Raw genomic sequence first — 25,314 nt, 5'->3', positions numbered from 1 at the left:
TGCTGTAATCAAAGCTATATATATATATATATATATATATATATATATATATATATATATATATATATATATATATGTGTGTGTGTTCATCATTAGTGTTTTTTTGTATTTGAGTCCATGTCTGTTTGTTTGTCATTTGCTAGTGTGTCAACCTCGTTTGTTTCCTGCTTCCTCCATTCACCTTTTCCCTGACCTCTAGCTTTGATCATCACGGTTTGTAAGTCTTGTTAGTGTAGTCAGTCTGTTTGTTAGTTATACCTTTGCTTTTTTTTTTGTTTCAGCGTTTAGATGCCGTTTTATTTCTCATTAGTTCCAGCTTCGGCTGAGTAGTCTTTGTTTATTAGTCCCACTACTGCACGCTGTGACATAGCACACTATCAGTATTACTAACCAAACAAACTTTGTTGATCTGCAAATAATAGTTAGAAGTACTAAAACTTACTTCTGATGCTAATATGATTGTTTTGCTTTTCAAATCAAACAACAAAACAGATGAACGAAACGTAATAAATCTCAGTCTCTCTCTCTACTGCCAAGATCTCCCTTGAAATCCTCCCCTTTGACTGGACGAGACAGTACAAGAGGGGGGGAGGAAAGTTTACAAAACTTGGGAGTTACAGAGCAACAGGCTACAGTAACAGTAGGTATGGAATCAGGCACGACGATGTGTCGGTCCCAGCTGTGGCTGCTGGTCTTTATGGCCCTTTCCTCTCTGACCTCTCTGGTTGATGGCGCTCCATTGTAAGTAGACCTGGCTTATGGTCACACTTCAAATTGTTTGTTCAAAATTGCTTTAAGGCTAAAAGAGCTCATTTATTAACAGCCTTGCTCAATATTGTTGGCCGAACTTCTGTTTGTCTGTGTGACATGACTATAATTTTCAACATATACAAATTATTCAAGCAATACTGCAACAATACATGTTCCACATTGCTTTCATACTCGATAAATCACACTGCGTACTCTAAATGTCATCACTGCTTATAACCTTTTAAATTCTAGCGTATATGTTTTTGACTGATCTGATATTGCTATGATGCCACAATTATTGTAAGTTGCTAAATTCACCTATTAACTCAAACAACAGCCTCATTTTCTTTGGTGAAATACTAGTAGCTATAGTGAAACGTATCAAATCAGTTTCTCCAATGTCAAATCCATTGTCCCTGTGTCTTTTTAACATCCTGTTAATGTGAAAAATGATGTTTTATATTTTTTAGTATATTTGTTCAGAGACTGAATGAAAGATAAGTAGAGAGGATACAGAAACATGGAGAAACTGCTATAATTACTGTAGGATGCAACATCCTACAGTAATTGTACAGTTTAAAATAAAACAAAATGAATAATGAAATTGAGCAATAAATAATATTGTAGTAGCAGCAACAATAAAATGAAGCACAGCTTGTATTTGTAACTGTACAGTGATTGATTTGTAGTAAAGATTGGATATTTGGGTTATTAGTTAAACATTTACACGTTCAACCTGTGTTTGCGTCATTTAAGATAAAGTCTTTCAAAAGCCAGTAAAACCTAGTAAGTGCCAGTAAATTGCCTCAAAAATAGAGTTTGCCCATTACAACAGACACAGCAAACAGACCCTTTTAAGCTGTGATGAAATTTTTTGTTTAAACAGAGTTGGATCTTGATCAAGATAATCAATAAATGCCTTTTTGTGTGTAAAGTCCAGACTGGATCTCATGATCTCCATTTTCTTCTTTCTTTAGCTTTTCAGTTTCATCACACTTTATTTTTTTCCCCTAAATATGTCATAATGCGCCCTAGAAGACCAAACAGATGACTAATATGGATAATAATGGATGGATAATTCTTTTTTGTTGTTGCCAGGTGCGATAAAGGACATTTTAAAGCAGAGGTGCAGACATAAGAGAAGAGAAGAAAAAAAAAGAAAAGAAGGACATACAGAGTCAGAAGGCACAATAGTAATTATGAGAAAAATATGGTTATGGCTGTGAAAATATTACACAGCCATAATTACATAAATATTAACGTGGATATGTATATGACCATAAATATGCATATTTGTAGTCGGTTGGGAGGGGTGGGTCCAGATGTGCAGTTGTTTGTGTACAGGGAGAATAACAGAGGAGGGGGGTCCGGTGCTGATGGTCCATGCTTCCCCCGCTATATAAACTGTTTGAATTTAGGGAGGTCGTGGGAGAGATTACCTTTATTAAAGTCACCTAAGACAATAACCAAGGCGTCCGGGTTTGTCCGTTCCACATTCAGAATTTTGTCAGCCAGCGTGCGCTGGTGAAGGCCTCTAGGTCGGGGGAACAGTGCTGAGACAGGACAGTGATGTCGTTGCACCAGCCGCTGTTGATGTAAAAACAGATTCCGCCTCCTTTCGTTTTGCCGGAAAGCTCCATGTCTGTCCGCTCTGTGGAGTTGAAATCCGCTCAGCTGGAGCGCAGAGTCCGGTATGAGGTCACACAGCCAGGTTTCCGTAAAGCACAGGACACAGGACGTGGAAAAGTCCCGATTTCTGTTCAGCATCAGTGTCATTTCGACTTTTCGCCATTTCAATTTTGTTGCAAAGTCAGCACACGTTGGAGAGAAATATTCCGGGAACCGCGGTGCGTAATCCGCGTAAGACGCACCAGCACACCTGAGCGCTCACCTCTCTTGCGGAGCCTCACTTTGTTACGGGCCTCTTTTAACAGAATCACAAGTAAATCCAGAGTAGAAACCAGAAAAGTTGGAAATAAATCCACAGGGGTAGTAGCTCTGATGTTCATGAGCTCTTCCCCGGAGTAGGAGCCACCAGCGCTGTGGCAGGAGACAAGATTAGGAGACAAAAGTACAAAAAGAAGAGCGCAACAAAACACCGTGGCAGCCATCATCATGACTTATGAAATCACATGTCACAACTATTAGGATCTCATGTCATCTAATACTTTATAACAATACTGATTCTTGGACTTCAGCTCAAAATGTACAGTTTACAATACGTGGTTTTGTGTTAATTAATATTTAGTTCAAAGTTTCAATTTGTTTCTAATTTTCCAAGTGCAGCCTTCCAGGTCTGCTAGCTTTCTGTTTACTGCTTCCATTTTGTGAAAATGTGAGTACATTTTATTACTGTATGTATATATTTCTCTCCCCCTTTTTTCTCCAGATCGGTGATGTCTGCTCCTAACTTGCTGCGAGTAGGAACAGCAGAAAACGTCTTTGTGGAAATTCAAGATCAAACAGCTGAGAATGACGTCCCTGTTGAAATCAAAGTGATGAATCATCCAACCAAAGCCAAAACTCTGGTATCCACAAGAGTGACCCTGACCAAGGCAAACAGTTTCCAGAACTTTGGACAAATCACGGTAATATAGAAATACTGAAGAAATTGAGCAAATTGCATACATTTAAACCATATGCACTTAAAATATGTTGTCATCTATGTAGATAACTCTGAAATAACTGTAATAATAAAATAGTAAATAATAAAGTAAATAATAGATCTTGACACAGACACAAGCTCATTTTACCAACCTCCATGTCTTAACAAACATACTTTTCACTACTTCATTAGTTGGTTTAGAGATGTGACATGTTGCTAAATAACCAATCACAGGTTTAGTGTCAGTGCAAGGGATGACTAAAAATGTTTGGTCCTTATATTTGTCTGTGCAGAGTTGCCTGTATCTATTTTACTTTTGTTTCTTTATTTTATTTGTTTATTTGTTTATTTTTGTTCACTATATGCATCTGGCAATGTTGCAAAAATGTTCCTATGTTCCACCTTGCATCACCTTTGCTCCTTCACTTCACCATATTTACAGTGGTGTATGGAAAAGAGTGGCCAGTGTCACCCAACATGTCATAGACCATAAAAAAATCTCCAATTTTCATTGTCCTACTGTACATGTGTTGGTCAGATCTTGCTACTCACACATGTTTATCTCGTTGTACTTAGATCCCTTCTGCAGACTTCAATAAGGACCCCAACATGAAGCAGTATGTTTACTTGCAAGCCCATTTCCCTACACAAGTACTGGAAAAAACTGTCTTAGTTTCCTTCCAGTCCGGCTACATCTTCATTCAGACTGACAAGACTATCTACACTCCCAATACCAATGGTGAGTTCAATGGGAGGCCTCTAACATGGCTTGTGGAAGCCTGCAAGGGAGAGCGTACTTTGTGGGCAAAAAGTAAGGAAGGTTTGAGAAGCTCCCAAAGTAAACTATAGCAGCAACAGCAGACAGTAGATAACAGGTGTCAAACTCAGGCTCTCTTGCGGTGTAATTATATTTGGCCTGTGAGATCATATCAAATGTGTATTAGAGCTGCCCCCCCCCCGTGCGTTGACGCGTCATTAGAGACCGCTAAGGGTCTCCTCCTTTTCTGTTGACAATAATTAGCATCCATGTAACCAGTTACCTCGGACAAACTAAATCCACCCCTCCCCAAAAATGAACAAATAAAAGAGGCCATGTGCACAGTTTGCTGAAAGACCCCCGAGCGTACCCGAGTTCACCCGGCAATTTGCCAACTTTAAGCCCAGAAATGCAGATTTGAACTGCTCAGTAATTCGTTTGCGGTTGATGTGGAAAGTGCACGAACCAACGTCCAAATAGAGCTGATTGAACTCCAGTGTAGTAACACGCTCAAGTCAAAGTAGGACTCTATGGGTAAACTTTGCTTGCTCCAGATTCAAAATTTATGCCAAACTAAAGTTTGTGTCCATATGAAAAGGTTTAAACAGTACATATCTGGACAGATGGGAAACATGCACAATTGCAGTCAATTTTTCAATAAATATTGAGTTTGACCCCTTAACTTCGTCCCATTTTTTAATTTAGGCACTCTGTGAATTTGAGTTTGACATTCCCTAATAAGAATGTGCCATGCATACAGAGCCTCACAAAAGTATTTAATACATCTGCATAAAAACAACTACATTACTGTAGCAAACAAAGTAACACAGAGCATTTTCCTCTTACTATCCGTCAAATGTGTGCACTGAAAACAATTCTAGTGTTAGAATCAACATTTTACTGTGTCTCTCTTCTGGGCACCAATATAAGCACTCTTTATGTCCATTAGCTACAATTACTCAGTCTGACTCACATTTGTATTTCCCTATTTTTAAAGCCAACCACATGATTTTCTGAGCACAAACACTGAATGGACATCAGGAGGAATATAAGGGAAATATGAGGAATATGACAAGATGCAAAATTAATAAGAACAGAGATTTATGGTGGTGGTGATTTATTGGTTGAGTCTGTATATCATCAGCTTTATAGTCTGATCAGGATTTTAAACTACAAGCTTGGCTTTGTAAAACATTTATATTCTTGGTCTGGATTTGACAACATGCTACCTGACAAAGCAAGAATGAAACGGACAGCTATATAAAAATAACCACGTCCTTCTATCTCTGTCTTTCTGTCTCTCCCTGACAGTCTACTACAGGATGTTTGCAGTCAAACCGAGCATGGAGCCTGTGGAGAGGAGTGATGGCGCCCAAACTGATGCTTCAATTGTCACTGATATTGTGGTATATTTCTGAATCTTTTCGCTGTACAGAAAGTAACTGGGTATCACTAGGAATACAAATACTCTTGAGCTCCAAAGAACTCCCCAAAAAATGATGATCAAACTTTTATTATTATAAACTACCATAGCTAAGACCATCAGACTCATTGAACACATAGTGTCCCACAGTAGCCATGTGAAAATATATCCGTACTAGGGGTGTACGAGGGACAGTGGAGGTCAACGCCAACTAGCAAAGTGTTGCCAGAATATGGATACAACTCTCTCTGTGGTTGCACAGCAGTGCACTGCCAGGGACTGGAAGACTGATGCTAGTATCAATGGCTAGGTTAACCACGCAGATACAAGCCAGAAAACAATAATTTAAAGACAAGATTTAAAATAACACATTTTACTACATTTTTTAGAGAAGAAATGTACCAAAGTTTTGGACAATTCACTCCTACAGTCTTACAGACATGATAACACTGTTTATTCTCAGTCACTGTTAATAGATGTTTATTGTTTGTTTATAGACACCTGATGGCATCGTTGTACGAACTGATCTTGTTTCTCTGAAATCAGGCATCTACTCTGGAAATTATCAACTTGGGGAAATTGTCAGGTAAAGTCCAACTAGGGTTATTATTATGTAACATTATTATCCTTAACTATGTCCACTAAAACTAAACCTGAAACTAAACTAAACTAAACTCAGACAATCAAGAATTTAGTCCATTAAATCAATATTTAGCTGAAATGAATTAAGCATTTAGTAAAAAAACAACAACAGTTTACAACACAAAACAACTGATCTTTGTGTGTGTGTGTGTGTGTGTGTGTGTGTGTGTGTGTGTGTGTGTGTGTGTGTGTGTGTGTGTGTGTGTGTGTGTGTGTGTGTGCAGTCCCGGGTTATGGAAAGTGGTGGCAAAGTTTCACACCAACCCACAGCAGAGCTACTCTGCTGAGTTTGAAGTCAAAGAATATGGTGAGTTACTTTTTATCAGAACTCTTACTTTTTATATTATTGGACACATAATCAAACATTTGATGTTTCAGTTCTGCCCAGTTTTGAAGTCAAACTGACGTCTCTCAGTGCCTTCTTCTATGTGGACAGTCAAGAGCTCACCGTCAACATTAAAGCCACGTATGTGAAGGGATTTTTATGTTTGTTTGTTTTTTAAGACTCGTGTGTGACTTTGTTTTAAATGTCATGTTTTACTTTTGCTACTTGGTCATTGGTTTTTCTCTATTTCTTTAATTGAGAGGTTCTTATTTGTGGTTTTAGGTATCTGTTTGGTCAGGAGGTGGATGGGACCGCCTACGTTGTATTTGGGGTTATGCATCAAGGCAATAAGATTAGCTTTCCTGGCTCCCTTAAGAGAGTGGGGGTGTGTATTTGCTACATCTCATTCTGCTAGTTGATTGTTCAGGCCACACTTTCAAACTCTTTCTTTCAAACATAAAAACTAAAGCAAGTTCAAATCTTAAATGCGTTCTACAATTTTGCCTCATCTGTGCTCCAAAAATCATGAACCTTGAAAAATGACCAGTTCATATGTAACATTAGATTACCAAAGGTGAAGGAGCTGTCAAACTGAAGAGAGAGCACATCACACAGACCTTCCCAAACATCAACGACCTGGTGGGGAGTCCGATATATGTAGCTGTCAGTGTGCTGACAGAGAGCGGTAAGAAAGAGCTCAAGTGTGTGTGATATTCACGTACCTTGTTTAATATGTAATCTTGCAAAGCCTGGTTTCACTTAATATAAAATACTTAGGTGTGACTTTTATGTGGTAGCTGTTATGTAATGAGCTCAGAAAAAGGGGCAAAGCTAACTGTGAAATAAAAAGCTTTGATGTGCACGTGTCACAAACAGGAGGTGAAATGGTGGAGACAGAGTTGAGAGGTATCCAGATTGTCACATCACCTTACACCATCCACTTCAGGAAAACACGCAAATATTTCATTCCAGGGATTTCCTTTGACGTTGCGGTAAAGTAGTAAATTTCATTTTGCATGTGTGTAATGTGACAGTAAGGTAAAAAACAAAATGTAATAACAAATACTATTACTATTACTATAATTATTACTCAATAACTATGACTCAGAGCATATGACTACTCCTTAAAGAATACATTATGAATTCTCACACTGGGTCGTTACTGATTATTATCTGTTCAGCTGTTTGTTCTTTGACGGCAGGTTGAAGTTTTGAATCCTGATGAAACTCCAGCACAAGGTGTTCCAGTGGTGGTGGAGCCAGGTGCGGTGCAGGGCATCACTGCAGCTAATGGCATAGCAAGGCTTACTGTCAATACACAGGAAGGCAATCGACAACTGACCATTACAGTATGTACATCTTTACATTATGTTTGGGGCAGCAATGTGTATGTGTCATATGTACTGTCTGCCAGTTGGATTCCAAAGGGGTTAATAAAATAAATAAAACATATTATTTATTTATTGTATCCTGGCAGACAGGACAGCTGTATGCCTGATGGAAATAGTACATCCAGTAAGACTTGCGGTTTCTTTCTTGACTAGATGTTTTATCTCCCTTGTCTTTTATCTCCTGATTTATTGACATTAAAAAGAAAACTTTAATATGTAGGCATGGCTAAGATATTTGTTTACAACTCCTTTATCCTACCTGTGTATCTGTTACTAAATGCATTTACTGTATTTCTAGGCAAAGACCAATGCTCCTTCTATTTCGCTTGGAAGACAAGCATCAGCCGTTATGACAGCATCGCCATATACCGCTAAGAGCAATAATTACATCCATATAGGTGAGGGATGCCCGTAAATGACAGCGACTGGTAAACTGGTTGACTGTTGATGGTGATTGCAGTGCTACCCCCAGTCCCTTAGACCCCAAATGTCAAGCACTTACTGTGGGATGCTGTTGTTACAGGTGTGGATACAGCCGAGCTGCAGTTAGGAGAAAATCTGAAAATCACCCTCAACCTCAACAGGCAACAAAATGTGAAAAATGACATCACATACCTGGTGAGAGATGCTGTGCACCTTTCCCCATGGAGATTTGGGTTACTCCCAGCAATCCGTGTAGTACATGCTCTCATGTTGGATAAGAACTGAAGTAAATCTGTGTCCTCAGATCTTGAGCAAAGGTCAGCTGGTGGGAAAAGGCCGTTACCAGAGACAAGGTCACGTACAGATTTCACTGATTGTTCCCATCACCAAAGACATGCTGCCGTCATTCCGTATTATAGCCTACTACCATCCAACTGAAAATGAAGTAATATCAGACTCTGTTTGGGTGGATGTCAAAGACTCCTGCATGGGCTCAGTAAGACACACAACACAAATGCAGCACACTACAATGCACTCAAACTGATCAAAGTAAAGACACATGTACAAATATGGATAATTTTTTTAAGTCCTTTAGCATCATGACTGCTGTAAACGCTTTTCCTTCCTTATTTAGTTGAAGTTGGAGCCATTAAGATCTGATGCATCCTATGAGCCTCGCAGGATGTTTGGTCTGAAGGTCACAGGTGATCCAGGGGCCACAGTGGGACTGGTGGCAGTGGACAAAGGTGTCTACGTTTTAAACAACAAGCACCGCCTCACCCAGAAAAAGGTAAAAAGGTCTCAAGTCTTTCTTTCCATTAACATTATTGAAAGGTTAATTTAAGACAACAGATCCTTTACTGTTGGGGTCAGGATGGTTTAAAGGCCCCTCCTATGCCGAATGTGTTTGTTCTCCTTGTGTCTGTGTGGGATTCTCTCTAGGTGCCCTGGTTTCTTCTCAAACTGAATGTATACTGCTGTTGTCAGTCTACATGTGTATTTACTATGGTGTTAAGGATGGACCCTACAAAGGATGGAGCGATATTAATAATGAACATGTTTAGAATTTGAACATAGCAGAAGAACCAAAAGATTCATTCTTAGTGTAAAGTTAAACATTGGTTTACATTAAAATACTTTTAATGTTTAACCTAAAGTTACCTTACTGACTTAAGAAATACTTACAAACACACAACAAACAAACCTGTTAGATCAAAAAGAGTAAAGTTAATTTGTATTTAACTCATCTGTAACTTGGATAATTAAGTTTGTATCTGTTTGTATCTGTGAGCTCAGGTCTGGGACATTGTAGAGAAGTATGACACTGGCTGCACACCAGGTGGAGGGAAGGACAGTATGAGTGTATTTTATGATGCTGGCCTGGTGTTTGAGTCCAGCACTGCTTCTGGGACTCCCTACAGACAAGGTGACACAACTTTACAGTCTGACTTTTATCCCTTTTAACTACTGCTTGTCCATACGTATAGATGTTGAGTATAGTCCTCATCATTATATTTAAGGATCTGTAATCAGTGAAAACACAACTCAATATGTTGCTACCTGTCAATCCAGAGATTTCCTCTTTAAGAAATCAAAAAGCAAGCTTGTGCATGTACATACTGTAAATACTTGTGTTTACTGACATTTGAGTAAATATTAGGTTTATATTTAGTCATTTGGCCGACATCTTTATCCAATCCACCTTTCAGAAACAAGGTAGGTTGTTCCACCACTGGTGGGACCACTGAGTACTTTGCTTGGGAACTTTTGCAGTGTGCTGAAGGGATATCATTTGTTATTATGGACCTCTATGATGTATTGGCCCCATGAGCAGCAAGTTGCAGAAGTGACCAGTATATAACTAGTGCCTGCACAATAATTTGGGTTGCATATTCAGAAAGGTACTAGTATAGAAAAGAGAAGAGGGCCAAGAACTAAACCCTGCAGCATGCCGTTGGGGAAGCTGGGAGAGTTAGAAACTTGTCCCTGCCAAGATACCTTAAATGTTTGTCCAGATAAGTAAGATCTGAGTGAGACCAAAGCTGTACCAGTAATGCCCAAATCAGTGCCAACAGGAGGATATGGTGATTCACAGTGCCTGCGGGCAAGGCTGCAGTTAACATACATTACCTTTGTTTGTTGAAAATAGGATTCTAATGATCATTTTACTTTATTTCTGACTTTAGAGGAGGGCCTGAGAGCACACAAAACCCTGATAATATCATCTCTGTCTGACAACAAATATTAATTAGTATTAATTAACACAGCCAGATTCACAATATAGTTTCTGTAGTAAGATAAAGAAACATGGATGGATCATGCTTGTAAAACACAATAAATAATGCCAAAACAACATAAAACTATATGAGGCTATTGAAAACCCGTCCTCGCCTGACCAGCAACAGAGCTGTAACTGTGCAACTGAGTGTCTTTTGTCAAACAGAACTGCACTTCAAAATAAACAAATTCACAACACTATTCAAAATGGTTTCATTGAGTAAGGACAGACATGGTTGTGTGACTCATACACACAAGTGGAAATCACAAATCACTTTGCTGATCTGAATAATTCTTTTCAGTTCAGTTTAAATATTCGTAATTTCAACTGTTTTTATTTTTTTCTAAGCTGCTGTATCACAGTTTATTCAAGTTCTACATTAGGCTTAATTTCCGACAGTCAGTATGTCAGTCTTCCATTCAGTACAGTGTATTCACTGCACAGCAGTCCCACACAAGCCCAACACATTATTATCTCTGTTATTTATGAGATTTTATCTGATATTCCTTGTTTTTATTTGAATATGCGTTTCATGGTAGAAGTAATTTATATCTGTGAAATCAGTGACCAGTCAAAGGGGACTTGATACTGATTACATGACAATGGTGATTTACTGTAGTTGTGTTTTTTTATGCACTTTTGAAATATTTAAATTCAACAATTGCAAATTACTTCTTTGAATATCGCACAATAACAGTGCTGTGTCAAATAACCTCTGCCATATTTTTACAGTATCATGTTAGAGATAGCACATACACCAGTTTTATACTTTTTAAAAAGCTAGTCTGTTTTGCATTTTCAGAATTGAAATGCCCAGCTCCTAGCAGGAGGAAACGAGCCACCACTATAATGAGTGTCAGAACCAGCTTGAGTAAGTATCACCAGTAAACACATATTAACTGAACTTCTGCAATGGCAGTTCAAGCCAAAATGTTTCTAGTGTATCTGAATTTTGAAATACAGCCTCCTCTGAAAGTATTGAAACAATAAGTTGAATTCTGTTCTACATTGAACACACTTGGCTAAAAGGTGTATGTACACCTTGATGTGAAACAAAAGAAACCACTAACCACAATATTTGCCACTATCACTAACACTCTACATTTATTTTAAACCACATCTTCTCACCTTAGTCTCTCAACTATTTATCTTTCGCAGTGAGTCAATATACAGATGAACTACAACGTGAGTGTTGTTTGGATGGCATGAGAGACACCCCACTTTCATATAACTGTGAGAGGCGCAGCGAGTACATCATAGATGGTGCAGGCTGTGTCCAAGCTTTCCTACATTGCTGCAAGGAAATGGCAAGCCAGCAAGCTGAGAGGAAGGAGGAAAGCCTCCAACTGGCTCGGAGTAAGAAATGGGGACAAGGGATGTAACAAAGGCTGAGGTTCTTTCGTTCAATGGGCCTCTTGCAAGAATCACTTGTGCAAACACATTTGTTCTTAACTGTTACTCCTAGAAATTTCTGAGATTCTGTGGGATTCACAATTCTTTCATAGGGACAAACAAAATACATGATCGATCCAAAGCTGTCGTAAGATACATGACCAGATAGAGTTTATTAGAGGAAACACTCATTTAACTTTAATGAACTATAGTAAATTCATCTGAATGACTCTGGACTACAACAAGATTTGTGGATTCAAGCCAGAGAAATTTAAGACAAGAATACTGTAGGGACATATTCTTGCAAGATGTGCATTGTACATTGTATATCATACTCAACACTGCCTACCTATGAGAACAGTAACTTTTCAAATATCACCTTAGGTGAGGAAGATGACAGCTACATGGACAGCAATGAAATTGTTACTCGCACCAAGTTCCCTGAAAGCTGGCTGTGGTCAGATATCAAACTGCCTGCTTGCCAACCAAACACCCCAGGCTGGTAACAGAAATAAATACCTGAATAGGAAAGGTTTCTTGAAAGTTAGTTTTCCACACTAAAACAGAGAACTCTCGTCTTTCTTTCAGTGCTACTACGTCATCTGTGCAAAATGTTCCTTTGCCAGACTCTATCACCACCTGGCAGTTCACTGGCATCAGCCTGTCAAGAACTCATGGTGAGGATCCTGTTTCTCTGCATGAATTAAAATTTTCTTTACATTGATTGTGCTTATGAAAGCTTTTGTGGGCAGATTTTTCTGAATTCATTTTTGCATTTCCTGTACAGGGTATCCTCTCTCTATGTCACCACAATCCCTGACTGGCAGCTGTCGAGCAACAGCAAAATGCCAAAGTTGCCCACAGATAATTCTTCCAATATCTGTTATATCTGTTATTTTTATATATATATATATATATATATATATATATATATATATATATATATATATATATATATGTTATATCATGTTATATCTGTTATTTATTTATTTATATATGTATGTAATCTGAATGGTAAATATAGCAAAAGATCAGGGGATAGCAAAAGATCAGGGGATAGAAATAATGAAATAAGGTTATTTCTAACCTTGACGGAAGATTGTCACAAGCCTAGGATCTGATTCCATTGCCAGAGACCACACAACACAATAGAATAAGATAAGGAAGGTTTATTAAAAATATTGATAATGCAGTGGATAAATCTCAGGAGCCAGCAGCTGAACAGAGCTGGTGTCGAGTGAGTATGTGGTCTAGAAGAGGAGACAGACTTAGATCAAGTCTGGCTGGATCTTGGATAATGTTATATAGCAGTACTCACTGAAGTCTTGGTGAGCGGTGGTCGAGGGGCAGGGAGGAGTGAACCAGAGAAAAGACTGTGAGGAGTTGTTGACTGTTGAGTGGTGAACCGGAAGTGGTGGCTTGTAGATCGGTCAATATGGTGGAGCTTCCAAGATGGCCGACAATAGAATGAAACTGGGAGCAGAGAAGGAATGATATGTTCTGCAGAATGAGCTATGATGCAAATACAATGGGTTAATGAAACACACAGTAACAGTTTACAGTTCTCCAGAAATCTGAGGTGCAGAATGAGAGACAAATCCAGGGTAATTCACAAAAGAGCAGTCCAAGCACTAATGTCCATAAAGTTGAAGCTGAGGTCCAAACAACAATCCAGGTCAACACTGAGAGGTAATACTGAGAGCAGAGATCCAAAAGGCTGATAGCAATGTCAAGAGACGGTCCAGGTCATATGCAGGGAAATCCAACACAGGGTCGAATAGGGAAGGAGGCAGAGGGGACAGGAACAGGTCAGGCAGAAAACACGCACGGTACCAAAGGGCAGAGCAGAGGCAGGTTCAGATCAGGCAGGTTCAATTACAAGAAGTCAGTAAGTCAGTCTCTGCCAGAGTGTAGAGGCACATGGACCTGCTTAAATAGTGAAGTGAAGGAGTGGCACAGGTCATGTCATCAGGTAGGGAGGGGGAAAACCCAATAGTGTCTGCAGCCAATTCAGGAGAAGTGAGACATTTGTAAGACACCCATAAGAACTTCAGGGTTATCTCCTGTCCTGATTGGATGTCTTAATGTTGTCTGAAGGCTACAGTGTACAGTACACGTTTTAAAGAAATCTTTCCTTTCTTGCTTGTGTCTTGTAGAGAAACAAGAGTTTAGATTGTCGAGTATCTAATTGAAGCAGTTTTTTGTTTTTGTTTTAGTTAGTTAGATGAAAAGCCAAATATATCTCATTGGTTTATAGTGGGTAATAGATACTTGTAAAGCCTTAAGCCTCCTAAATTTTAACACTGGATTATGTTGTAGTTATTTTTCAAAAAGGTATTAAGGCTGAAACGATTCTTCCATGAGCATAAGGATAAGCATAATAGGATGAAACCCCAGGGTTTAGGCACTGGTAGTGGAATCAGGCAAATAGAACTATGGTTAAATACCTGAAGTGCTCTTCAAGAATAGGTAGTAAATGGGTCGAGGGTGATTGCACAAGAGTCTGAAAAGAAGACTCAGTGCAAAGACAGTGACAAGATGAAGAAAGGTTGATTTACATTTAGCTTTATCCACAGCAATTTACAAGGCAAAAGCAGGTTAAGCACAGGGAGGTCTGGCCTAAGGATGTAGGCTACAGCTGTGATTTTTCTCTCACATTGAGGGCAGCGATGTTACCACTACACTATACAGCCATGTCAATGAACCCCTCATCATCCTCTTTTCTTTGTTTTCTCTTGTCTTTAAGGTATCTGTGTGGCGGATTCTTTGGAGGTCATTGTCCAAAAGAAATTTTTCATTGATCTCAGGCTGCCATACTCTGCTGTCCGTGGAGAGCAGCTGGAAGTCAAGGCTATTCTTCACAATTACAGCCCCGATCCTATCACAGTGAGTTTGGGCCTTTTTGGTTTTGGGTTTTAGGACAGATGGTTTGGTGCTTTCACAAATGCAAAGTTAATTTTTAATTGAATTTACTCATGATTTACTGAACAAAAAAAAAAATCAGCATTGACAAGCGAATTCACAAGCGAATACAACTATTAATGTATCCAGTCTTGTTTGGTAACAGCTTCATCTTTAATGAATTTCCATCCATGATCCATGACTTGTGTAAACTGACCATTTTGGTGCATATGCTTGAATTGGTCCATCTTTACGTCTTTAAAGGTGCGTGTGGATTTGATTGAAGAAAAGGATCTGTGCAGTGCAGCTTCTAAGCGTGGAAAGTATCGTCAAGAGGTCAAAGTTGGGGCCCCAAACTACACGAGCTGTGCCCTTCATTGTCATTCCCATGAAACACGGTCAATTCCCTATTGAGGTCAAAGCAGCTGTAAAAGATTCATGGCTCAGTGATGGAATCATGAAGAAGCTACTGGTGGTGGTAAGAAAAGGCTTTTACTTTGGTAGTCCATAAAAAAACTGCCCTCTAAAAGCAGTAAAAAATTCAAACTCCTGTCAAAAAATTTAATTCAGTCCAGTCTGATTTGCACTTTAGGGCAGGTACAACCATCAGACTGATCTTTATGATTGTATTTTTCACTGCATTGAGTTGGAAACTAGCAAGGGCATGTAGCTCGCATCCATTTTTGTGTAATTAAATATTTTGTTTAAACTGATAATAAGAATAGGAAACAGTAAACCACTGAATTTTAGTCACACTTTTTATGTCAGAGGTTTGCTTAGAAAGAGTTATTGCTTCAATGTTTATTAACTTCAGTTTTTTTGCTTAGCCTGAAGGTGTGCTGATAAAAACTCCAACAACTGTAATACTAGACCCTTCCAAGAAAGGTGTTGGTAAGTTTTCTATATATTATATATATTTTTTTTCTATCTATCATCATAATTGTTTTCATCTTTAATGACAAAAAAGGATTAGGAAAAGGAAACATAAATATAAAACATGACTGCATAAAAAAAGTAAAACATGCCTAAAAATAAATAAATAAATAATAATAAAGTAAGCACTCATAGTGCACTAGAAATGCAGTACAACAGTAAGGTGCGATCCTAGTAGGTCCTGAATGGATTTTTGTTGAATTTAAACCACTAAAGTTGCTTACTGTCTGACTCTTGTGTAGTGATAAGTGAGCTAGGAGTGAATGAAAGAGATCGGTAATGTCACACGAAGTTGACTGTTTGGGGTCAAAGTAGAGAGTGCCAGACGGGAAGTTTTTAAATTTGGCACTGAATCCACTCATTAGGATAACTCTTCATGTGACCTTGGTTGCCCCACTAGACACGGTCAGAAGCCTGGAGGGAATTTCATTATATCTGGCACAAGTGTTGATGAGTCTGGGTAGATATGCATGTAAACTAGAACTTGTCTGGTTGGTGCCGGCATACAACTGCAATGTGGTATTTCTAGATAAAAAGGAATGTGCAATACCAAGAAATTCTAATTTAATTTAATTCATGTTTTTAGCTTTTTAATAAATGTTTTTGTTCCTCTTTTTTAGCATTTAATTTTCTATTTAACAAAAACAATTAGATGATGAACCTAGGAGCCATCATAGAAGTAGCTGCAATAGGCTATATGGAAAAAAAAGCAATACCTGTTTCCCCATTTGCTAAAGTTCCTAACTTCAAACTGACCTCTTCTTTTTAGCTGGCAAGCAAGAAGAAATTATCAACAGTGGAATTTCTACAAACGATTTGGTTCCAAACACACCTACAAACACACTACTCTCCTTGACAGGTGAGACCAAAAGACACATTTTCCTGATAACTTTAATCTCATCACAAAACTTAGAATGGAGAAACCTATTAGCAATATGAAATGTTAACATGGTAAGTTTAACTAATCAATGTGGTGAAGTGCTACCAAATGATTCAGAGAGATATTCCCTAAGCCTCACCCTCAACCAATAGGAAATGGCCAAAGGTCTGTGGAGGGAATGGTTGCCATTGAAACACATGCTTTAGGTCTACTACTCATAGCTTGTATAAGCTGCTGGAAGAACACCTTTAGCTTAGCTCTCACACCAATAGGTCCTTGATTTCTGGATGACAAGGATATAGGTCTGGTTGGACTTCACTAGGACTGAGCTAGTGCAGCAGGAAGTTACAGGGGTAGTTTGCTTTCAAGTGTTGCTTAATTTTCAAACCATGCAAATTGCAGATTTAAAGATTCAATATTTCTTTTCTTTTTCCAGTCTATATATAAAAAGAACACATAATCTAAGGGTGAAAAAAAGAAGGTATTCAGACACTTTATATAGAATAGTAGGGTGAAAATAAACATAGAAATAAAAATAATAAATATAGTGGTTTATTTCAAGTATTTGACATGGGCCAGTATGTGAGGTGATTTGTGTTTGTGCTAAGAGCACAAAAAAAAACTTTTCTGTCCACACAGGAAGAGAGCAGATGAGTGCACTAGTAGAGAACGCCATTAGTGGTACTTCAATGGGTACTCTAATCAAAGCGCCGTCCGGCTGTGGAGAGCAAAACATGGTCCGCATGACGCTGCCAGTTATTGCAACTATGTATTTGGACAAAACCAACCAGTGGGAAAAAGTGGGCTTAGGGAAACGTAATGAAGCCCTCAATCACATCACCACTGGTAAGTTGACACAAAGATGCACTTAAACTAGCTTTCTGTGGGTAAGACTTAACCGAGAATGTTTTCTTTAATTCGTGTCCAGGCTACCAGAACCAGCGTGCCTATCGTAAAAGTGATGGGTCTTTTGCTATGTATGACTATCGCCCTAGCAGCACGTGGTGAGGCATCAGAATGTGCATTAACTTGCACATTAACATTTACACATCGTACTTTAACTCTGCTTGACAACGAATATACTGGAATATTTTATGTGCAATTAACTTGAAGCGTATGTGAAACTATTACACCGACTCTCCTCTCCTCTCTAAGGCTGACCGCCTATGTTGTCAAGGTGTTTGCCATGGCCAACAGTCTGGTGGCAATACAAAGTGAAGTGATCTGTGGCGCTGTCAAGTTTCTCATTCTGAACACACAGCAACCTGACGGCATGTTTAAAGAAGTCGGACGTGTGTCCGACACAACAATGATTGTGCGTGTAATCATTTCAGCAACACCAGTTCTTAAACCTTGTGCTAAATAAAGTCAGTTTAAGATTTAATTATATATGTTGATGTGTAGGGAGATGTGATGGGGACAGATAGAGACGCCTCCATGACGGCCTTCTGCCTCATTGCTATGCAGGAATCACGAGCAATATGTTCTGCGACCGTTAATGTGAGTGCCAAACCAAAATCACAAATGTATTGTCTTGTTCTTCTTGTTATTCCTTACTCTAATGGCTGGCTACATTTAGGATTTAAATTGCAAAATTCACATTTTCCAACACACCTATAGATGTTTCTGTGTTTCTCTTGTTAACTGACACCCTTCTTCTGCCACAGAAAGCCATGACTGAAAATGTCATTTGATTTGCAGTGCTCACAGAATTGAGAATAACATTTTAACATTAAGTTCATTTCCATTAATTTGGATAATCCACAAAGCTGGATATGTGCTTTCCCTCTGTGAATATATCTACTCATTAACTTTGTCTCACTTCATTCCAGAGTCTGCCAAACAGTATAGACAAAGCAGTGGCCTACTTGTTGAGACGGCTGCCCAGCCTCACTTATCCATATGCTGTTGCCTTGACGTCATATGCCCTTGCCAGTGAAAACAAACTGAACCGAAACACCCTCTACCAGTTTGTCTCCCCAGGTGTCCACACCAAATATTCCATCCATTTTAAAATAGTTGTATTATTCTTAAGTCGAGTATTCAAATGAAATATACTACATTGAAAATAGGGCTGAAAAATAATCAGTTCAAACCACAGCTTTTTCAGTTTTGACCTGGACTGTGTCTGCTAAGATCTGTGTATATATATTTGTTTGTGTGTGTGTGTGTTATTTTGTGTGTTTGTGTGTGTCTCAGAGTTGTCCCACTGGCCTGTTGCTGGTAGACATATTTTGACACTGGAGGCCACAGCTTATGCTCTTCTTGCTCTGGTCAAAGTCAGGGTGAGTATACCCCATATGTCTTTCACTGTGCTAAATAAATATTCCATGATCCACAATGTTGCCACAGTGTTTCCCTGACCAGAAAATATTCTAAAAAGCAAGCAAAGCAAAATGAAAGTTTTTAGGTCATTTGAGAAAGAAACAGAAATAACCTGTCAAAAGTTTTGAGTCTTGATTTTATATATATATATATATATATATATATATATATATATATATATATATATATATAATTTTCATAGTTTTAATTGTGAAGACACTCTTCTTTTTTTTAATCTATTTATTTAAGTACTGGCAATCCTACCCTCACCAGTTTTGTAAAAATCTTCCAGGTTTTGTATAAATACTTGTTACTATACTAATAATTCAATGCATCCATCGTAAAGCATAGCTAGACACCGTTAACTAGTATCCCAGACTTGTGACTAATAGGTCCTAGACAGTTTTAAACATTTCTGTTAACAACAAAATCATATAGTAACAGTAACAGATAGACAACATGGCTCTTGTAAAAAAAAATTTAAAAAGTAAATATGAAGAGTTTAGAGATTTCAATCTTTTTGTTGCTTTGTGTCCATTAGGCTTATGAAGATGCCAGACCTATTGTGAGATGGCTCAACAAACAGCAGAAGGTGGGCGGAGGCTACGGATCAACTCAGGTAACACACACTTTGACTTCAATCAAGTTAAAGTTGTAGTTGCTGTTGACCAGAAGACCATGTAGCAAGCAATGTGCAACCCTCCAGCCAACTCTGAAAGGACAAATTGAATTCATTTATTGTAAATTTTACTGCAAAGAATTTGTGTGTGTTTACAATTGTTGAGAAGGACGGTTTTCACAATATCTTGCAGTGTGGAGTCAAGGTACAATGTCCCATCTTAAAGGTAATTTACTGACACAGCGATCCCCACAACCCAAAGTCCTGCAGTCACTGAAAATAGCAGGTAGACTAGCTTTAAGATGTGATGCGTGAACATCTTGTCACGAGCTGGATGAAGGACCCCATGGCCAGAGATGAAACGCAGTACAGGAAAAAGTTTTCAGGGTTTTATTGATAACAAAGGTACAGGGGAATAAGTCAGATGAGTAGGAAACTTGTCAGTGCAGGGTCAGTGTGGAGGTCTGAGTGAACCGGAAGTAGTTAGGGACAGGAAGTGGGGGGTATGACGTCACAGCCAATATGGCCGACCAACAGAGAGCATATGGAACAAATGGAGGACAAAGGAGGTGGTGAATGGTAGGAGTGGCGGCTGACAAAATCCAAAATAAATCAATCCAAATTTTAAGTTAAGGTTAGACGATCTGGCAGCGGAGAAAGATGAGCAGGCCTGTATATATAGTGTGGGGGAAACCAGGCGCAATCAATTAGGTGAGGAGGAAACAGGAAGTTGTCAAAATAAGGGCATGGGGGAAATACAGGCAGCAACGAGGCTGGAACCATGACACATCTCTTGCAACAGCATCTTCTGTCAGGGTCACTGAACGCTGGCAAATTTAGCAGCAGCACTTCCAGTTGGCCATGTCACTTCCATTTGTTTCATTAATAAAAGTTATTATAAGCAAATTTATTATAGATCATAACAAATACTTTAGTTTGAAAGTACCAAGTGGTCGTACAGTGAGAAAAACAATCTTATGACTTTTTCCCTCTCCAGGCTACTATAATGGTGTACCAGGCAGTAGCAGAGTACTGGGCCAATGCTGAGGAACCCGAGTATGATCTGAATGTGGACATCTTGTTGCCGGGCAGGTCACTGACTGACAAGTACAACATCAACAGGCAAAACCACTATTCCACTAGAACATCTAAGGCAAGAAAACACAAACAAGAACACACACACACAACAACAGACACTTTTCCATCATGCTGTAAACTTATCTCTGAATTCATCACTCAAAGTGATTCTACAGAAATAACACCTACAGTGGTTATTGGTCATTGTTATAAAATAAAAATATTATATAATATATAAAAAATATGCCTATGATTTATTCCTATTTGTTTTCAAAGTTCTAGCAACGATTGCTGTACGTTTGTGAAAATATGTTTGTTAAGGTGTCTGTATATTTTAAATCTAAACAGTTCAAGGACATAAACAAGGATGTTAAAGTGACCGCCACAGGAAAAGGAGAAGCAACACTAACAGTGAGTAAAACAAGGTTATGTTTGATCATTTTCTGATGTTTGCTGGTGTCTGTTGGTGATTGTTGCCTCTGGAACTGTGAGTGCTCAGGAAATGTCCCCACAATACCAGCTGTTCTTTTATTTTGAGTAATTGTAAAAAGAAAATGGCGACTCAGCAACATATGTGTATTAAAGCACAAAAGTGCCACTATCTGGAGTGAGTAGATTCTCTGAGAATGACACAGCAGCATTGCATACTGTTAATTCTGCCCTCAGTTCTTCTACATCAAATCCAAATTAGAGGTAATATAATTTAAAAAAAAATAAGAATAAAAAGAAGTAAAGCCTAACACACGACATGTGACTGACAAGTAGTTTCAGGTTGTTCAGGTTGTTGGCACAAAACAAATCCATTCATAACTTTCATACACAGCATAGCCTGTTTACTAATAAGATAAAGTATAATTTGTAATAATTGCAGGAAGGTCGGGGAATTCTGATACTGTTCTGATGCTGATAGACATTATCCAGTAGCCCGACTTAATTCAGTTTTTTTTTTTTTTTAATCAATGTTTAGTCCTAAAAAATCAACAGTATTTCCGTTCTTTTAGATCCTGGGGTTAGCTGTGATAGCTTCCAGTAGCTTGTCTAGCTTGCAGAAAATATTGCACTTTTATGGTGAAATGGCTTTATAAAAACATTAGAGATTGAGAAGGTAAAACTTTGCCTCAGAAACATTCAGATTTTACAATAAGTTAACTTGAGAACAATATGAAACTTGAGAATTTGACTACATGTTTTAACACAGTTTGAGTTTATCTCAGTACCTTTTATAGGTGTTGATGGTTCTGGCTGCTAAAGATCCTCATTTGTCTCTAACAGATGGTGTCGCTGTATTATGCTTTGCCTAAAGAAACAGAGAGTGACTGTCAAAAGTTTGACTTGACTGTGCAGCTCCTGCCAGGTTACTTGATTTTTTTCATTTCCTCTTTTGCTATTGACTTTTATTTTATCTTTGCCCAGCTGATATGTATTTGATTCACACTGGTTATTTGCATTTACAACAACAAAGTAAATGCTCATCTAGTGTTTTGTTCTTGCAGTGAAAATAGATGAGGAAGAAAAAATATACAAGCTGAAGATAGATGTTTTGTAAGTAGAATCAAGTCTAACTACTTCAACCTTTTACTTTTGTTTAAGGGCGCTGCTTCTCTCAGACATCTGTTGTATGTTGTTATTAAATCTGTTCTGTGTGCAGGTTTAAGGACAATCGCGATGCGACCATGTCAATTTTGGATATTGGCTTGCTAACTGGCTTCACTGTTAACACAGATGACTTGAATTTAGTAAGCGCTCACATGCACACAAACAAACAGACAATCTCCTACAAGCTCTTGTTTGTGCTAACCAGCCGTACTGGCTTTCAAACTGTGTGTTTGCATGTAGCTGTCTAAAGGACGTGCCCGAATCATTTCAAAATACGAGATGAACACAGTCCTGTCAGAAAGAGGCTCACTTATTCTTTACCTGGACAAGGTGAGCGTTTCTCTCCACTAACCAAATATGCTCTTTGGCGGCTTTTGTAAACTTCAAACTTCACAAAATTTTACCATTTATATATTTTTAAAAAATCATGGAATAGAAGTGTGCCACTGTGCATGTAAAATTAAGTGGCATTTCTCTGTCAAACACTTCCTGTACTTTTATTGGACATCTCTGCACAGATTTCTCACAGACGTCCTGAGGAGATCAGTTTTAGGCTCCATCAGACTCTTAAAGTGGGCGTGTTACAACCAGCCGCTGTGTCTGTCTATGAGTACTACGACCGTAAGTCTCAGAGTCACTCAGAAATACTGGCAACCTCACACAGGTTTTTTAGTCATGTTGTATACTTGTGTGTGAAAAAGGGGACTTGTTCAACCATTTTCAACTTGTTTAGTTAATGAAGCTTAACAATTTATTAAATGTTCCTTATACTTCTGATGATGTACAACTAATGTACTGCAATCAAAGCAAAATATATTGTTATCTTTCTTTTCTGCTGCAGGAACACATTGTGTGAAATTCTACCACCCAGAGAGGAAAAGGGGAGAGCTGCTGAGACTCTGTAGAGATAATTTATGCACATGTGCAGAAGGTAGGGGAGATTATCTAAAGCTAGTATTTATCAAATCAGAGAGAATACAATGTCAAAAAAAACTATACAAAACAAAAACACTACCATTTTATTTTAAAGATGTGAGTCACACATACATCTGTCCACTAGTCTTCTGTATCGTTGTGAATATTTAAAAACCTGGAACATTACCTTCCAGAGAACTGCAGTATGCAGAGAAAGAACAACATCAAAAATGAAGACCGGACAGAAAAGGCTTGTGAGAGCACACCAAGCAGCAAAGTAGATTTTGGTAAGAGTGAGTGAGTGAGTGAGTGAGTGAGTGAGTGAGTGAGCGAGCGAGCGAGCGAGTGAGTGAGTGAGTGAGCGAGTGAGTGAGTGAGTGAGTGAGTGAGAACAAGCTAACAATGTGTAACTTGTTTCTTCTCAGTGTACAAAATAAGAGTGGAGAACTTTGTAGACCATTTGTCCACTGACATATACACGGTGGAGATTCTGGAAGTCATCAAGGAAGGTTGGTATTAATCTACAAATCCATGGCATTTATAAATGAGATGTTGGAAACAAGCCAACGCTGTATAGAGGCCTTTGTTTCTAGACACGCAGAAAAACGTTTCTTTGAAAAACTTTTCTGTATGACTTAATTGTGATGGTTATACTGCCCTTTTTAATTGCAGGAAGTTCTGATGTGGGACCTCTGGGTAACCGCCGCACATTCCTCAGTTATCCACACTGCAGGGAAGCTTTAGATCTGAGAGATGGCCAAACCTACCTTATCATGGGAACATCTAAAGATATTCACAGAGATGAGCAAAATAACTCGTGAGTTTCTTCTGTGTGTGTGTGTGTGTGTGTGTGTGTGCAGGTCACCTTGATTCATTTGGTTTGTGTGGTTATAAATATCCAACTGCATCAAAACCTACATTTTAACTTCGCTCTCTCCAGGTATCAGTATGTGCTTGGTGAGACAACCTGGATCGAGTACTGGCCCACAGAGGCAGAGTGTCAAACTGCAGAACACAGACCTACCTGTATGGGCATGGAGGAGATGGTCTCACAATACACTCTCTTTGGATGCCTGCAGAAATGAACCTGAAGGAAATCAAATGCTGTTTATTCTGCATTTTCCTCACCATGTAAAAGTTTGATTGTAATGACTGTTGAGATGCAGATGTCACAACATTACACTATTCTGAATAAAATGTCCAACAACCATTATCTCACAATCTGGGTCTTCTGTTGATGTCCCATAGTTTCTTAAATCGCCACAATGCAGACACCACAAAAGATTCCAACATTCCTGCTGAGCAGAACAAAGACATTCAACAACATCAATAGTAACAACAATGCAGAGAGGACGCCAAGCTATTCCCAATAAAGATCACTAATGCGCGCCACTACACACCAAAGACGAAACACATCCAAGCTCCATGCTCCCTACACAAAACTTAGACACCACAAATTACAAATGTTACACGACAAAACACCAAATCTAGGCTGACTTCTTAAACACCTAAGACACAATAGTAAATCTGTCCATTCACTTGTACTGTTAAGGTTCAAGGTGCAAATCCTACTTCTTTTGCAGGCAAGAGTTTTATTTATATTAAATCACTTCACTATCTGTCCAAAAATCTATGTTATGTAGGTACAGAGAGACACAACATACAGAACAGGAGAAAGAAAACTAGGTTCACATTGGCCTACTGACCACATTGGTAAACAATGAGAATAACTGTCGACCGCTGCATTGTGAGTACTTTCATTAAAGACAAAAAAAATACAGAGCCGCGCCAACATGAAGTGAGATTAATGAAGGATCAGAAATAGTTTTACATGGTATTTTTCTGTTTTTTTTTTTTTAGATGCTAAATACTGTTAAAAAGGAAATGACAATGATTATACAACATTAAGTTGCAAAAAATTTTGTTGTAATGGGTTATTTGGTCCAGATTATTTCCATTTTTTTATGATGTCATAAAATAGCCATTTTCTGAATCTGCAAATCTTAGTGACACAGTACCAGCAAATCTGCTTTACAGTTAGGTACTTAGAAAATAAATGCAGTGAGCTAGTTCTATGTTTGT

General features: G+C 38.5%; 1 pseudogene; it reads left to right on the top strand.

Annotated features, from left to right (window-relative positions):
- The first annotated feature begins 592 nt into the window (after positions 1-592).
- LOC113162370 lies at positions 593-24,445 on the top strand (annotated as a pseudogene).
- The last annotated feature ends 869 nt before the right edge of the window (positions 24,446-25,314 follow it).

Source organism: Anabas testudineus, chromosome 1 (assembly GCF_900324465.2).
Source record: "Anabas testudineus chromosome 1, fAnaTes1.2, whole genome shotgun sequence".
Taxonomy (NCBI): Eukaryota; Metazoa; Chordata; class Actinopteri; order Anabantiformes; family Anabantidae; genus Anabas; species Anabas testudineus.
The sequence above is the reverse complement of the archived record's forward strand: the minus strand, read 5'-3'. Positions and strand labels throughout refer to the sequence as shown.